The sequence below is a fragment of the Oncorhynchus mykiss genome, chromosome 17, assembly GCF_013265735.2.
Source record: "Oncorhynchus mykiss isolate Arlee chromosome 17, USDA_OmykA_1.1, whole genome shotgun sequence".
NCBI lineage: Eukaryota > Metazoa > Chordata > Actinopteri > Salmoniformes > Salmonidae > Oncorhynchus > Oncorhynchus mykiss.
The window spans coordinates 34483834-34502710 of NC_048581.1; the positions used below are offsets into that span (position 1 = coordinate 34483834).

Here is an 18877-nt window from a genome sequence, read left to right on the forward strand (position 1 = left end):
TGCCCCAATGCATAGGGCCAACTGTCATATGCCATGCCTTGATTGTATTACTGTTGATGATATCTGAAAATGTGCATGTACACCCTGGCCCATCTACTGTTGCTAGCCCCAATTCTGACTTGTGCTCTGATATCTGCTTCACTGATTTCTGCTCTAGTAAAAGCCTGGGTTTTCTAGAAGCGTATTACCTAAATTTGATAAATTGAAAGTGTGGGTTCACAGATCCAATCCAGATGTGTTGGTCATTACTGAGATGTGGTGAAGGAAGAGTGTTTAATGTTAACCTTTCTGGTTATAACCTTTTTCGGCAAGACAGATCTTCCAAAGGTGGGGGAGTGGTAATCTTTACCAAGGATAACCTTCAGTGCTCGGATGTCTCCACCAAGTCTGTCCTCAAACAATTTGACTTGCTGGTGGTTTTAAGCATTAAAGTTTCAAATAGCTCTTTGTTGACTGTTGCTGGGTGCTTTTGTCCTCTATCAGCACCAGCCTGTATCCTACCTGTCCTAAACTCTCTCCTGGCCACTTACACTAAGTCTGGATTTGTCCTGCTAGGTGACCTAAACTGGGACATGATTAAATGACCTGACCAAGTACTAAAGCAATGGGACTCCCTAAATAATTTTCAGAGTATTACCAATCCTACAAGGTAAGACTCCAAATACCCAGAAAAGGCTACTCTCCTCGATTTTATCTTCATAAATATTCCTGATAGGTATCAGTCTGGTGTTTTCTGCTAAGACCTTAGTGATCACTGTTTTATAGCCTGTGTTTGTCATGGCTGCACACTGCATCTGTCCTGATTTGTCGTAGACACTTGCTAAAAAACTTTAATGAGCAAGCCTTCCTTCATGAATTGTCCACTGTAAAATGGTATAGAATCAGCTTGATCCCCTCTTTTGAAGACGCTTGGACCTTCTTTTTTTGACATTTTCAGTGGTATTGTTAACAAACACGCCCCCATAAAGAAAATTAAATTCAGCCCCTGGTTCGACCTTGAACTTGCAGAGTTACTCCACCTCAAGAATTGCAGTTGGCGAAAGGCTTGGCACATGCATATGTAACCATTGTGAAATGGCTAGCTAGTTAGCGGTGGTGCGCGCTAATAGCGTTTCAATCTGGTGACGTCACTTGCTCTGAGACCTGAAGTAGTTGTTGTCTCAGAGCAAGTGACTTCACCAGATTGAAACGCAATTAGCGCACACCACCGCTAACTAGCTAGCCATTTCACAATGGTTACATATGCATGCTGCTCTTGTGAAGCGATGGGTAACGATGCTTTGTGAGTGTCAGTTGTTTATGTGTGCAGAGGGTCCCTGGTTTGAGCCCGGGTAGGGGCGAGGGGACAGACTAAAGTTAAACTGTTACACATACTGTCTGACTGGCTCTCATTCAGGCAAATGAGAAATAAGGGGACTCAAGCTATCAGGAAGGCCAAAGTTAGTTACTTTAGGAGCAGTTCTTTCTCTGTGGGTTTAGCCCCAAGAAGTTGTGGAAAACAGTTTCCTGGAGAATAAACCCTCCTGCCCATGTCCCTTAATGTTGATGATGTGGTTGTTACTGACAATAAGCACTTGGCTGAGCTCTTTAATGACCACTTCATTAAGTCAGGATTCCTATTTGACTCAGCCATGCCTCCTTGCTCGTCCAACATTTCCTCATCTCCCACCCCTTGTAATGCAACTATCTCCAATGCTTCTCCCTCTTTTTGCCCTGCCCCCCTCCTTGCAGGCAGTCATTGAGTCCGAGGTGCAAAATGAGCTCCTGAAAATTTACCCCAAAAAACATCTGGGTCAGATGACGTAGACCATTTCTTCTTTATTAAAGTTGCTGCCCCTATCATGGCCAAGCCTATCTCCAACCTTTTTAACTGTAATGCTCATCTGAAGAAGAGGACCAAAGCGCAGTGTGGTACGTGTTCATGATCATTTATTCAAACTGGACACTGAAACAAAATAACAAAGTGGAACAAAACTAAACAGTTCTGTATGGTGCAGACACAAAACAGAAGACATCTATCCACAAACCCAGGTGGGAAAAAGGCTACCGAAGTATGATTCTCAATCAGAGACAACGATAGACAGCTGCCTCTGATTGAGAACCACACCCAGCCAAACACAAAGAACTAGACAACATAGAAATAAAGAAACTAGAATGCCCACCCTAGTCACACCCTAACCTAACCAAAATAGAGAATAAAAGCCTCTCTATGGCCAGGGCGTGACATTAACCTGTCTCTCCTTTCAGGGGAGGTTCCCATTGCTTGGAATGCAGCCATGGTTCATCCTTTATTTAAAGAGGGAGATCAGGCCAATCCTTACTGTTGTAGGCCTATTTCTATTTTGCCCTGATTATCAAAAGTGTTGGAAAAACTTGTCAATAACTAACTGACTGGCTTTCTTGATGTCTATAGTATTCTCTCTGGTATGCAATCTGGTCTCCGCTCAGGTTATGGATGTGTCACAGCAACCTTAATGGTCCTCAATGATGTCACCGTTACCCTTGATTCTAAGCAATGTTGTGCTGCTATTTTTATTGACTTGGCCAAAGCTTTTGATACAGTAGACCTTTCCATTCTTGTGGGCTGGCTAAGGAGTGTATTGGTGTCTCTGAGGGGGCTGGTTTGCTAACTACCTCTCTCAAAGAGTGTATAAAGTCAGAAAATCTGCTGTCTCAGCCTCTGCCTGTCACCAAGGGAGTACCCCTAGGCTCGATCCTAGGCCCCATGCTCTTCTCAATATTCATCAACAACATAGCTCAGGCAGTAGGAAGCTCTCTAATCCATTTATATGCAGATCACACAGTCTTATACTCAGCTGGCCCCTCCCTGGATTTATGTAAAATGCTCTACTACGAAGCTTCCTTGGTGTCCAACAAGCTTTCTCTACCCTTAACCTTGTTCTAAACACCTCCAATATAAAGGTAATGAGGTTTGGTAAGAATAATGCCCCTCTCCACAAAGGTGTGATTACTACCTCTGAGGGTAGTCACCTCATACAAGTACTTGGGAGTATGGCTAGATGTTACACTGTCCTTCTCTCAGCACATATCAAAGCTGCAGGCTAAAGTTAAATCTAAAGTTAAATCTCTTTCACCACAGCTGCCAAACTAACCCTGATTCAGATGACCATCCTACCCATGCTAGATTACGGAGCCAAAATGTATAGATTGACAGGTAAGGGTGCTCTCGAGTGGCTAGATGTTCTTTACTGTTATAGGACACATCACTGCACTCTATACTCCTCTGTAAACTGGTCATCTCTGTATACCCATCACAAGACCCACTGGTTGATGCTTATTTATAAAACTCTCTTAGGCCTCACTCCCCCCTATCTGAGATATATACTGCAGCACTCCTCCTTCACACATACAACACTCATTCTGCCAGTCACATTCTGTAAAAGGTCACCAAAGCACACACATCCCTTGTACTCCTCTTTTCAGTTCGTGGCAGCTAGCGACTGGAACGAGCTGCAACAAACACTCAAACTGGACAGTTTCATCTTAGTCTCTTCATTCAAAGACTCAATCATGGACACTTGCTGACAGTTGTGGCTGCTTTGCGTGATGCATTGTTGTCTCCTACCTTCTTGCCCTTTGTGCTGTTGTCTGTGCCCAATAATGTTTGTACCATGTTTTGTGCTGCTACCATGTTGTGTTGCTACCATGTTGTTGTCATGTTTTGTTACTACCATACTATGTTTTCATGTGTTGTTGCCTTGCTATGTTGTTGTCTTAGGTCTCTCTTTATGTAGTGTTGTCTCTGTTGTCTAGATGTGTGTTTTGTCCTATATTTTTTTATTTTTTTTTAATCCCAACCCCCGTCCCCGCAGGAGGCCTTTTGTCTGTTGGTAGTCCGTCATTGTAAATGACCATTTGTTCTTAACTGACTTAAATAAAGGTTAACTAAAAAAGGTATCTTTGACATAGAAGTGTGGGTTTTCTCCTTGAGGAAACCTACTGGACAAATATTAAAATGCCACATTGTCCATGACTTTTAAGTAGGAAGGACTGGGTTTCTACTCTTTTTTATAACCTGCAGCGAACGCAATATACAGTATGGTCTATACTTGGCATTTAGGTTTCTCACTCATGGGTACGACATTTGGGATAAGGGGAGGGAATACAGTGTGTAGTATAGTATTCCCTACAGTATACTACAGTTTACTATGGTGTACTACATAATTCTATAGAAAGTCCTGTATTATTCTATGGTAAACTCTATTATTTTTCATGTGGGTATGAGGGTGTTAACCTTGATTTTTTTGCATAAATAAAAGTATCTTATTCATTCAATGCATTTTCAGAATGTAGTTGATCCCTGACCGGGAGTGACGGCACACAATTGGCCAAGCGACGTCCGGGTTAGGGGAGGGTTTGGCCAAGGGGGTTCTTCACTTGGCTCATTGCCCTCTAGCGAATCCTTGTGGCAGGCTGGGCGCCTGCTGGCTGACCTCGGTTGTCAGTTGAACAGTGTTTCCTCTGATACATTGGTGCGGCTGGCTTCCGGGGTTAAGCGTGCTGATGTTTAGAAGCTCGGCTTGGCGTGTCATGTTTTAGAATGACTCGACCTTCACCTCTCTCGAGCCCGTTGGGGAGTTGCATCTTGATGAGACAAGATCATAGTTGGATCACAATTGGATATCACGAATTTGGGGACAAAAAGGTGGTAAATGTTTTGGGCCTCTCGGTCCCAGCTTTGATGCACCTGCACTGACCTCGCCTTCTGGATGGTAGCAGAGTGAACAGGCAGTGGCTCAGGTGGTTGTTGTCCTTGATGATCTTTTTGGCCTTCCTGTGACATCGGGTGCTGTAGGTGTCCCCGCACTCGCCCTGAGGTGCGTGTCCCCAGCCCAGTACCACCAGTGCCAACACCACGCACCAGGCTTCTTGTGCGTCTCCAGGGCACAGTACTCCCTGTTCCTGCTCCTCGCACTGAGGTGCGTGTCCCCAGCCCGGTACCATCAGTGCCGGCACCACGCACCAGGCCTATAGTGCGCCTCGGCAGTCCAGTACGCCCTGTTCCTCCTCCCCGCACTCGCCATGAGGTGCGTGTCCCCAGCCCGGTACCACCAGTGCCGGCACCACGCACCAGGCCTACAGTGCGCCTCGCCAGTCCAGAGCATCCAGCAACAGTACCCAGTCCAGAGCATCCGGCAACAGTACCCAGACTGGAACCTCCTACGACAGGCCGCAGTCCGGAACCTACCACGACGGGTTGCAGTCCGGAACCTTCTACGACGGGCCGCAGACCGGAACCTTCTACGACGGGTCACAGTCCGGAACCTACCACGACGGGTTGCAGTCAGGAACCTACCACGACGGGTCACAGTCCGGAACCTACCACGACGGGTCACAGTCCGGAACCTACCACAACGGGTTGCAGTCAGGAACCTACCACGACGGGTCACAGTCCGGAACCTACCACGACAGGTCACAGTCCGGAACCTACCACGACGGGTCACAGTCCGGAACCTACCACGACGGGTTGCAGTCCGGAACCTACCACGACGGGTCACAGTCCGGATCCGCCAGAGTCTCCCTCCAGTCTGGATCCGCCAGAGTCTCCCTCCAGTCCGGATCTGCCAGTCTCCCTCCAGTCCGGATCCGCCAGAGTCTCCCTCCAGTCCGAATTCGCCAGAGTCTCCCTCCAGTCCGGATCCGCCAGAGTCTCCCTCCAGTCCGGATCCGCCAGAGTCTCCCTCCAGTCCGGATCCGCCAGAATCTCCCTCCAATCCAGACTCGACCATCAGTCCAGTGGCGTCCTCTAGTCCGTGGTCGGCAGTGAGGGTTCCCGCTCCAGAGACATTAAGTAAGTGTGACGAGTCAGAAGAGGAGCGGGGTCCACGTCCCGAGCCAGAACCGCCACCTCAGAGTTATGCCCACCCAGACCCTCCCATATAGGCTTAGGTGTGCGGCCGGGAGTCCGCACCTTTGGGGGGGGGGGGGGGGGGGGGGGGGGGGGGTACTGTCACGCCCTGACCTTAGTATTCTGCGTTTTCTTTATTATTTTGGTTAGGTCAGGGTGTGACATGGGTGATGTATGTGTTTTTGTTCCTGTCTAGGGGTTTTGTATGTCTATGGGTGTTTACTAGTCTAGGTGTTATGTATGTCTAAATTGGTTATCTATGCCTAAATTGGTTCTCAATTAGAGGCAGCTGTTTATCATTGTCTCTGATTGGGAACCATATTTAGGCAGCCATATTCCTTGGGTATTTCGTGGGTTACTGTCTATGTGGTAGTTGCCTGTACTTATCATATATAGCTTCATGTTTGTTTTGTTAAGTTTAAGTGTTCATTGTTTCATTAAATAGGAGAATGTATTCACATCACGCTGCGCCTTGGTCTCCTCCATTCAACGAATGTGACACTACCACATTTTATTAAACAAACCAGAAAGGTAAATTGTAATGAAATGTTTGTTTGCTTGTTTTTATATACTTTGCTACTGTAAAATGTTGAATTTGATGGATCCACGTACTGTGACGTGCTAATGAAGGTGTGAAACATTGTAAGACTACAGCAGGACACATTAGTAATAATAGCTAATTATATATAATATAGCTAGCTTTTTTCAACGACCCAACGTGCTTGTAGCCTCATAGACCAAACAAACAATTAAATGGGTAACCAGCCTATCTTTAGTTTCGGCTGCTAATGACAAAATAGGGTAATGTATCACCTCCAACAGGGTTCCATTTCAAGCCACTGGGGTAATGTCTCATATTGACACTTATGCATTTTTCATCAGGCACAGTGTTAGGTGAATTAAGAATGCAGCTTCATTCTAATCTCCTTTTCCCCTGAGAATCCATTTTGTCAAGTCAGAGGATCTAACAAAAGGGTCACGGATCTCTGGGACATAAAATATACATTAACCTGTATATTGCAGTGATGTTTTGTTGTATTGTGCGTCACACATATCAGGTGCATTCTTATCTCTCTTAACAATCTTATCTCTCTGGTCCTCCCCATTTCTAATAACAGGTACACCACACCACCTAGTACTGTTTCCCACTGCAAGGCGCTGGTATATGCAGTCAGAGTGAGACAGGTGTCATTACCTAAGATAGAATAACATTATTCACAAACATATTACATCAGCAATATCATTTGGTGACATTTACTACGGTAGTGTAACATATTGGATTTCAAAGTGTGACATACGCCCACTGATAAAGGTTAACACATTCACAAAATTAAGAAATAAAATAGGATTTTATTTTGAAAATTTGATCCTGGGGCTGAATATACATTGTGTACACAAACATCAAAGGTGTTGTCCAGCGTTGCTTGAAAATCTTGTAACACTATTGTGTCAAAGACAAGTGGCTGTGGAACAATAATAGGTGCTAAGTAGTGTTTTCGTCTAGATGCTATCAGGTGGGGATCAGTATCTTTCTGTAAGAAGGTGGGGTGACTCATGGCCGACTCTAGTATGAAACCAGAATAACCTGTATCTGAATGCCCTGGCAGAGGGCGTAAATAAAGTTGGGGCAGGGTGGCTGGGACACACGTCATTAGGACCCATTTGAACAAGCATGCCACACACACACACACACACACACACACACACACACACACACACACACACACACACACACACACACACATTTTTGAGTGGGCAGTAACTACTCCCATCAGAGGTTAAGGAAATTAAAATCTCCATATGACTTGTTCATATTATACACCATGACTCAGGCTGTTGCCATGAATTAGCATTGCTATTTGGCTGAAATTTTGACTTTACTGATTGTATGCCCATGAAACACACAGGTTAACTTACATACAGTGAATCAGAGAACTAGAAATGGTGAAATACAATGAAAATGTATAACCATTGCTGTTAGATTTTATACTTTCATACATTTATGACCCATTAATTTATTTTATCCATATGATACACACAGGTTAATTTACATAAAGTGAGTCAGAGGACTAGAAATTGTGAAACACAATGAATAACATTATTTAAATTAATCATCACTTAAAGTACTGTAAGTGAACCACTCACGACAAGGCATTCATTGCCTCATCTGTCATCATGAAATGTCATTATTGATATGTTAGTTCTTGTAAAATAACACTCAAGCACCACCATGTGTTAGCCCATCCACATTACATGAAAAAACAGACGCAGAGGAGAACTCGGCTTTGGGATAAATTGAGTAAGCACATTAAGCCACACATATTTTTTTATTAAATGTTATTTATTTCACCTTTATTTAACCAGGTAGGCCAGTTGAGAACAGGTTCTCATTTACAACTGCGACCTGGCCAAGATAAAGCAAAGCAGTGCGACAAAAACAACAACAGAGTTACACATGGGATTGACAAACGTACAGTCTATAACACAATAGAGAAATGTGTATACAGTGTGTGCAAATGAAGAAAGGAGGGAAGAACTCCGCTTTGGGATTAGGTGAGTAAGCACGTTAAGTTACACACATTTTACAACTTCAATTTACCTTCTATTGTGTGTGCTTTGTGTTTTGCTTCATAATGATGAAACTTGGGAAAGCACTATTGTCAGTTCATTGTCTAATGTAGAGGAAGTGTTGGGTCACAAAGTCATTTGAGGAAGTTAATCTTGCATCTTGTCATCAAAACTTGCAAGACCTCAAGTGACATTTTGCCCTCGGGAACATGTATGGCCCCCACTTCCACAAGCTTCGTAAAGGGAGAGATTGAATGAATGCCAGTGTAACATTTGACTTAATTGTTCATTTGCTAATTATTTTGGTTAAAAACAAATGTTTATAGAGAAAGTTTCAAACATTTTCAAACAAACGTACAGTCAATAATACAATAGAAAACTCTGTATATAGTGTGTGCAAATGAAGTAAGGAGGTAAGGCAATAAATAGGCCACAGTGGCAAAGTAATTATAATTTAGCAATTAACATTGGAGTGATAGATGTGCAGAGGAGGATTTGCAAGTAGAAATGCTGGTGTGCAAAAGAGCAAAAAAATAAAAACAAATATGAGGCAGGTAGTTGGTTGGATGGGCTATTTATAGATGGGCTTTACAGCTGAAGCGATCGGTAAGCTGCTCTGACAGCTGATGCTTAAAGTTAGTGAGGGAGATATAAGTCTCCTTCTTCAGTGATTTTTGCAATTCGTTCCCGTCATTGGCAGCTGAGAACTGGAAGAAAAGGCGGCCAAATGAGGTGTTGGCTTTGGGGATGACCAGTGAAATATACCTGCTGGAGCGCATGCTACGGGTGGGTGTTGCAATGGTGACCAGTGAGCTGAGATTAGTTGAAGCTTTACCTAGAAAATACTTATATATGACCAGGAGCCAGTGGGTTTGGCAACGACTATGTAGCGAGGACCAGCCAACGAGAGCATACAGGTCGCAGTGGTGGGTAGTGTATGGGGCTTTGGTGACAAAACGGATGGCACTGCGATAGACTGCATCCAATTTTCTGAGTAGAGTGTTGGAATCTATTTTGTAAATCACATCGCTGAAGTCAAGGATCAGTCAGTTTTACGAGGGTATGTTTGGCAGCATGAGTGAAAGAGGCTTTTTTGCAAAATAGGAAGCCGATTCTAGATTTAATTTTGGATTGGAGATGCTTAATTATGAGCCTGGAAGGAGAGTTTACAGTCTAGCCAGACACCTAGGTATTTATAGTTGTCCACATTTCTAAGTCAGAACCGTCAAGAGTATTGATGCTAGTCGGGCAGGCGGGTGCGGGCAGCGATCGGTTGAAGAGCATGCATTTTGTTTTTTTAGCATTTAAGAGCAGTTGGAGGCCACCTTCTATTGTGTGTACTTTGTGTTTTGCTTCATAATGATGAAACTTGGGAAAGAACTATTGTCAGTTCATTGTCTAGTGTAGAGGAAGTGTTGGGTCACAGAAAGTCATTTGAGGAAGTGAATCTTGCATCTTGACATCAAAACTTGCAGACCACAAGTGACATTTTGCCCTTGGGAACATGTATAGCCCCACTTCCACAAGCTTTGTAAAGGGAGAGATTGAATGGACGCCAGTGTAACATTTGACTTAATTGTTCGTTTGCTAATTATTTTGGTTAAAAGCAAATGTTTATAGAGTAATAGCTAGGTTTCAATTTTTTTTTAAACGTAAACAGAATCTACTCTTCCAATTATATTTGTTACTTTAGAGGTCATTCAGGTCAACAATGCACCAAAGCATCAAAAACAAAAGACAAATTAGAGAATTAAAAGTCATGAAAGGCTACAATGAACATGTCAGTACAGTCACATTTTGAAACAGATGCATTTGAAAAGAATATGCTCTGTGCTCCCATCCCCAAAAATGTATGACTTAGCTACTCCTTCCGGCACTGGAAACAAACCACCAGCTATTCCCAAAATATCTTTGGTGTCCAGAGAGTCAGTAGATAGGCTACAGTGGTTTGCGCCAGTGGGCGACTGATGATGAACTACATGAGCACGGCCATTTGTGCGATGTCATCTGCTGTGCTGTAACACCACATGAATTCAAATGTACCCTCCCCTCCCAGTTTCCAATGTACTGTCTCACACTGTCACTCAGGGTTAGTCCTGAGGCACAACAATCTGCAGCGCAAAATACTGCTGTATTTTATCCCTTGATGAGGCACACTACATATACAAAAGTATGTGGACACTGCAGGCGAACCGGGGACACCGTGCGCAAGGCTGGTGCCATGTAAGCCGGCCCAAGGAGACGCACTGGAGACCAGATGCGTAGAGCCGGCTTCATGGCACTTGGCTCGATGCCCACTCTAGCCCGGCCGATACGGGAGCTGGAATGTACCGCACCGGGCTGTGCACCCGCACTGGGGACACCGTGCGCTCCACAGCATAACACGGTGCCTGCCCGGTCTCTCTAGCCCAAGTATGTGGACCCTTAAATTTTGTGGATTTGGCTAATTCAGCCACACCCATTGCTGACAGGTGCATATAATCGTTCACACAGCCAGCAAATCTCCATAGACTAATATTGCTAGTAGAATGGCTTTACTGGAGACTTTCAATGTAGCACAGTCATAGGATGCCACACTCACCGCCGAGTTCCAAACTGCCTCTGGAAGCAACGTCAGCACAAGTGTTCTGTTCATCGGGAGCTTCATGAAATGGGTTTCCGTGAGATCACCATGTGCAATGCCAAACGTTGGTAGGAGTGGTGTAAAGCTCGCTGCCTTGGTCTCTGGAGCAGTGGAAAAGAGTTCTCTGGAGTGTCTTTCGTGGTTCGGGCTAGTCCCGTTAGTTCCAGTGAAGGGAAATCTTAATGCTACAGCACATAATGACATTCCAGACGATTCTATGCTTCCAACTTTCAGCATGACAAGGCCTCCATGCACAAAGCCAGGTCCATACAGAAATGGTTTCTCGAGATTGGTGTAGAAAAATTTGACTTGGCTACACAGAGCTCTGACCTCAACCCCATCGAACACCTTTGGGTTGAATTGGAACACCGACTGGGAGCCAGGCCTAATCGCCCAACATCAGTGCCTGTCCTCACTAATGCTCTTGTGGCTGTAGTGGAAAGTCTTCCCAGAAGAGTGGAGGCTGTTATAGCAGCAAAGGGGGGTTAGAGCAGCAAAGAATGTCCGTAATTTTGGAATGAGATGTTTGACGAGCTGGTGTCCACATACTTTTGGTCATGTAGTGTATATCACCCCTAAATGAGATTGTTGCCCCTGTGATGCCATTCGTAATGCACATAGTTTGGCAATATCAGAAAATTAACTTGGACCCAGGGTTTTCAATCATTGTAGAGCTTGAAATGAAATATGAATCACTCCTATTGAGACATATATAATGTTAAATGCATAAACATCCCAGCACCTTAATTATGAATCTGTCAAAAATAAGCGGTCGTGTTTCACGAGGAAACACAACGACAGGGTTTACCTAAAAAAAGATAATTAAAGCACAATGTGTAACTTGTCAGCATGGATACCTTGTCACTTGCAGCTCTGGCAAAGTAAAAGAGGCAGCAATCTCACTCTATAGTGGCCTTCCAATATCTTGCTGACGACAAAGTGCTGAATGACCAATAAACCAAATAACACTTACTAAGAAATATGTTGTTTACTAAGGGGGATAACATTAGCTTAGAGCATGAGCCTATTGTCACCCCTACTCTGCCCCCTTGAAAGTATTACCTTGCAGTGTATTGATCGAGATAATCCATTTGTTTTTAAAGCAGGATGTCTTAATACTGTACGCCATTAATATAGCATTAAGCACCAGGGGTTACAGTTCCTCCAGTTCACCCATATGGTCTTTGGGAGCTGCTGCTTTCTGTCTTGAGTAGGTAATATAAATTACAATGGCGGTTTCTTGACATGAGGATGTTGCATCCCAAAAGGGACCCCATTCCCTGTATAGGCCATTACTTTTAAACAGAGCATGGGAATATTTAGTGTACTAAATTGGGAAGTACCCTCACTATAAAAAGTAGGAAAGAATTATCCCACACCGGCATTTTATAGTCAGCTTGGTCACCCATAGACGTTCACATAAAGCCAGCAATTCATGGATTCACGGATATTAAACACACCTAGATTGCCTACCAATAATGAAAACTTTGACTGACTAATCAATATTATGAAGAGATCTGTGAGAGCCTGCCCACATGAAAAAATATTATAGTATACTATGGTATAAATGCTGTTGTATTACTAAGTTAATATGCTGTAATATTCACTGTAGTGTTTTTGTGGACTTCACTGTAGTATTCACTAGGTTTTGCACAAAAACACATGGCTGTAGTATACTGTAGTATTTACTATAGTGTTTTTGTTTTATTATCTTTGACATAGAAGTGTGGGCTTTCTCCTTGAGGAAACCTACTGGACAAATATTAAAAAACACCTTTTCCGTGACTTTTAATAAGTAGGTAGGACTGGGGTTTGAATGGATAGTGTCACGCTCGTCAAAAGGAAAGGACCAAGGCGCAGCGTACATTTTAGTTTATTTATAATGTCGCCAACAAAACAAGAAATAACAAACGTAACGCTACGTAGTGCTCACAGGCCACTACACATAGACAACTACCCACAATCACAGGTGGGATAAAGGGCTACCTAAGTATGATCCCCAATCAGAGACAACGATAGCCTCTGATTGGGATCCACACTTGGCCAGAAACAAAGAAATAAAGAACATAGAATGCCACCCCCCCCCCCCCCCCACCCCAAATCACACCCTGACCAAACCAAATAGAGACATTAAAAGGCTCTCTAAGGTCAGGGTGTGACAGATTCAGAGTTTATACTCTTTTCTATAACCTGTAGTGAACACAATATACAGTATGGTCTATACTTGGCATATAGGTTTCTCACTCATGGGTAGCACAATTGGGATAAGGGGAGGGGAATACAGTGTGTAGTATAGTACTCCTTACAGTATACTACAGTTTACTACAATGTACTACATAATTCTATAGAAAGTACTGTAGTATTCTATGGTAAACAATATTATTTTTCATGTGTGTGTGGGGGTGTTAACTTTGATTTATTTCCATAAATACAATTATCCTACACATTCAATGAGTTTTCAAAATGTAGTTGACCCCTGACCAGGAGTCCCATAGGGCGGCACACAATTGGCCCAGCGTCGCCCGGTTTAGAGTTTGGCCAGGGGGGGCATTACTTGGCTCATCGCACTCTTGCGAATCCTTGTGGCGGTCCGGGCGCCTGCAGGCTGACTTTAATTCGTCAGTTTAATCTGTCCAGGACTGGGGAACGGAACCCCGTTCCACTAGCGGAACCCCTCGCCAACAGCCAATGAAATTGCAGGGCACCAAATACAAATCAACAGAAATCTCATAAATCAAATTTCTCAAACATACAAGTTTTAGGCACCATTTTAAAGATAAAATTCTCGTTAATCCAGCCACAGTGTCTGATTTAAAAAATGCTTTACAGCGAAAGCTCCACAAACTATTATTTTAGGTCACCACCAAGCCACAAATAACCCAGCCATTTTTCCAGCCAAAGAGAGGAGTCACAAAAAGCACAAATATAGATAAAATGAATCACTAACCTTTGATCTTCATCAGATGACACTCATAGGACTTCATGTTACACAATAGATGTATGTTTTGTTCGATAAAGTGCATATTTATATTAAACAAATCAAATTTTACATTGGTGCGTTACGTTCTGTAATTCTAAAACATGGGGTGATTGTGCAGAGAGCCACATGAATTCACAGAAATACTCATTATAAATGTTGATGAAAATTCTAGTGTTATGCATAGAACTTTAGATACACTTCTCCTTAAAGCAACCGCTGTGTTAGATTTCAAAAAAACTTTACGGAAAAAGCATAATCTGAGTACGGCACTCAGAGCACAAACCAGCCAGAGAAATATTTGCCATGTTGGGTAGTCAACATTATTCATAAATAGCATTATAAATATTCACTTACCTTTGATGATCTTCATCAGAATGCACTCCCAGGAATCGCAGTTCCACAATAAATGCTTGTTTTGTTCGATAATGTCCATCATTTATGTCCATTTATGTCCAATAGCTTCTTTTGTTAGGGCGTTTGGTAAACAAATCCAAAAGCACGATCTGGTCCAGTCAGACGAAACGTTCAAAAAGTTATATTACAGGTCGAAGAAACTTGTCAAACTAAGTATAGAATCAATCTTTAGGATGTTTTTATCATAAAAGTTCAATAATGTTCCAACCGGAGAATTGCATTGTCTGTAGAAAAGCCATAGAACGAGAGCTACCTCTATTGTGATCCCGCGTCATGGGGCTGTGACACTCTGCCAGACCACTGACTCAAAGAGCTCTCATCCGGTCCCACTTCACAGTAGAAGCCTCATTCAAGTTTCTAAAGACGGTTGACATCTAGTGGAAGCCTTAGGAAGTGCATCTTGACCCATATCCCACTGTGTATTCGATAGGGCGGAGTTCAAAAACAACAAACCTCAGATTTCCCACTTCCTGTTTGGATTTTTTCTCAGGTTTTCACCTGCCATATGAGTTATGTTATACTCACAGACATCATTCAAACAGTTTTAGAAACCTGAGAGTGTTTTCTATCCAATACTAATAATAATATGCATATATTAGCATCTGGGACTGAGTATGAGGCCGTTCACTCTGGGCACGCTATTCATCCAAAAGTGAAAATGCTGCCCCCTATCCCAAAAGAGTTAAAGGTATTTCCTTGGTCCGGCTGGCTTCCGGGTTACGCATGCGGGTGTTAAGAAGCGTGCCTTAGTGTGCCATGCTTCGGGGAACATATGACTCGACCTTTGCCTCTCCCGAGCCCCCCATTAGGGAGTTGCAGCAATGAGACAAGATTGTAATTGGAACGGCAACTGGATATCACGAATTTGGGGAGAAAAAGGGGGTAAAGACAAATAAAAGTACTTGCCTTCTCAAAACACAAATACGTTAATGAAAACTATATAACACCATCAAAATTGCAAATACATTCATCAAAAGAACATGACTGCCTGAAAAAATATTAATGCAACCATACTTATCTCTTGAGTCCAAACAGACAAAACAGTCTTGCGTCAGTAAGTATTCAACCCCTTTGTTAAACATTCACATAATAAGTTGCATGGACTCACTCTGTGTGCAATAATAGTTTTTAACATGATTGTTTTAAGGACTACTTCATCTCTGTACCCCACACACAGAATTATTTGTAAGGTCCCTCAGTCGAGCAGTGCATTTTTAACAGATTCGACCACAAAGACCAGGGAGTTTTTCCAATGCCTTGCAAAGAAGGGAACCTATTGGAAGTTGGGTAATAATTTAAAAAGCAGACACTGAATATCCCTTTGAGTATGGTGAAGTTATGAATTACACTTTGGATGGTGTATCAATACACCCAGTCACTACAAAGATATAGGCGTCCTTCCTTTTGTGCAGTAGTATTTACTGATTGCCGGAAACAGTCAACGCAATTGCACATTTTTCTCTTCTGATGAAAACAATTTGCTAATATTCTGTGAACAAAACACTTAATAGTGAATTTTGTATTCACTGATGACATTTGTATGTCATGTTTAGCGAAAGGTAGTCTAAGATATGCAAGTCAGGTACTAAGGCAAGGAAATTATCAGAGGTTTGATCATTGCTTTTCTGCTATAGATTACATTTCAACACAGATCTAAAATTGCTTGTACACTATTGAGAAAAACTGTAATGACTGAAAGGAACAGTGTGTAGTGTATTCTACAGTATACTATGCACTTCTATAGTAAGGAGTAAACAATTGAGGGATACTACAGGGTGTAGTATAGTATTCTACAGTATACCACACAATTATATATGAGAGATCACCATGATATCACAATAGCAAACAAATGTAGTTCTGGGTGAAGAAAGTTGCGGTCTGTGCATGGTTGTGCTCTGAAGTTACAAATCAGTAATCGCATAATGTAGTTGACAGTACAGTAAGGAGTTGACAAAATCGACTTTCCAATAACATGAATCATTGTCAATGTCGCAGTGCTATTTCATGGTGTAATCTCACAATTATCTAGCAGATGACGGTAGTGAGCCACTACCTCTATTACCTGGCTATGTGAAGTTAGTGTGCCACGTTGGTTTGCAAGTGATGACGTGGATAGAAGTGACTGAGCCTGAAGGAAGTCACGGAGTTGGAATTCATGTCGGAGGCCCGGGTGAGGAAAATGGCGGATGGCGAGAAGAAGCGAGGCAGAAAGAAGGATATGAGGTTCAAACCCAAACCGACATCTGCGAAATACAAGCCGAGTACTTTCTCCTTTGACTCCAGTACAGGAGAGATAATTCCGTTACGCTTCTGAAAACCCTGAAATGTCACCTGACATTAGTGAAGAGGAAGAACCTGCGCCGTCAAGTGAGGTGAAGGCTTCCGAGCCTCACCCCAACGATCAGGAAAATATGATTTGTGGAGAAAGTGGATCCATGCTTTTTCGAAGATCCGTTTGTGGTGTCAGGCTGGGTGAGGAAGAATTTGGGTTCTGTCAATTCGGTCAAAATATCCAGAGCTGGACTTGTGTTGATTTTTTGTGTGTCTGCTGCACAGAGGGAAAGGGCACTACGTGTTTCGTAACTTGGGACGAGAAGTAAGGTTGGCTTCTTGGTGCTTATTACTATGGTCATTAATTGTACAGCACAAATGGAAAGGAAATCTCAGAAGATAGAATTGGTTGTAGTAGCCAGACAAGTAGCTATCCAGACTAGCTAGTACACTTTCTGATAACCTCGTAGCCCCACCTCAGCAACTCACGTATGGCAGGCTATGGAACCAGCATCGGGTAAGGAAATATTTGTGTGCTGATGTAGCTACTAAGCCAGCTTATTCATTGAAATGAGGGTTGTCTTCGCTTGCTAATGTTACATGACTGACATCTGCATTCATCCATGCTTGCTGGCAAGATAGCCAACGCAATGGCTGAGGCAGGGACAGCTAGCTAGCTACCGCACCAACTGGCAAGAAGGCTGTTTTCATTTGGTGTTCAAACAAGATAGCTGAACAATAACGAGACAATAACTGAAACACAGCTAATTAGCTAGTCAAATCAAATGGTTAGCTAGCTAGCTACTTTTTTTGCATACATTCATGCTGCATATAGTGCCGATGGGTGAAGATTGGATAAAAAATACTGTGAGATCATTGTCGCTATTTTCATAAATGGAACAGATCTATCCAACATTGCAATTAGGGCTAGCTGGCTGGATAGCTATGTATTTAGAAAATAAATGCATACAAATACATGGCTCTGGCTAGCATACAGTACAGTTCAGTTGCAACCAAGGCAATGTTGCTTTTGTACCTAGCTAGTATTTCCTCCGTGAATGAAGCAACTAGCTATCTAGCTGCCAACCTAGAAATTTGAAGGCTTGATAACTAGAGTAGCGCTGATGATTATATAGACATTTTAGAAACCAAAGTCTATTAATTATTCGTTAGATAATCTAGCAAGTCTGGCGGTGGTCTGCATATGGTATCCTATGCATTCCTGAGTCCACCTTTCTGACGCTTGCAACGCGGAACTACCAGAACGACTTTGTTTATGAACATTCTGATTTGGTCTATAGTAAGCACTACACAATCGAGGAATACTACAGTGTAGTATACAGTAGAGTACTCTACAGTATACTACTGTTAATGGGATTTATCTGTTAATTGAATGATTATAATATTCCACCCTGAAACCATAAAATTGTATGGAATTGATTAGAATGTATAAAATTATAAAGTCTCAAGGTCAAGGTCTCTCTGATCTCTGTCGGCTGGGTAGTGAGACAGTATGTGCGTAGGATATCTACTGTTTGTGTGGAAGTATGTGCGTAGGATATCTACTGTTTGTGTGGCAGTATGTGCGTAGGATATCTACTGTTTGTGTGGATGTATGTGCGCAGCTATAAAACGGATGTCTTTGTATTCTTGACTTTAGAATGTTCTCTGAATAAACTGTACTAACCTTTTGCACAAGCTGAGTCTTTTACTAATTATTATTATACCCATGGTCTTACAAACCCTGGGGATTGGTCAGAGCTATTGATTGTCAGTTATTATCATTGGGATAGAAAATTCTCGTGACAACTTGGTCCTTCAAGCCGGATTTTCAATACCTGTTTTCTGTCTTCCCATGGGAGCATCGAAAACCGTGCATGGATGGATCAGAGATCCGTAAGTTAAAGACCATCAGTCCTCGGACCCCATACCGATCCAAATGTAACATGCATTGGTCAGAAAATCAATTCAATTGTCAACACACCAGGCTGGTCTGCGCATGCTCTGAGGACGCGGCTGGGGATGCCGTCTGGGCCTGCAGCCTTGCGAGGGTTAACACGTTTAATTGTTTTACTCACGTTGGCTGCAGTGAAGGAGAGTCCGCAGGTTTTGGTAGCGGGCCGTGTCAATGGTACTGTACTGTCCTCAAAGC

The 18877-nt window shown here is 42.8% G+C and overlaps 1 pseudogene; it reads right to left on the bottom strand.

Annotated features, from left to right (window-relative positions):
• Positions 1-12786: 12786 nt before the first annotated feature.
• Positions 12787-12836, bottom strand: LOC118940658 (annotated as a pseudogene).
• Positions 12837-18877: the final 6041 nt, after the last annotated feature.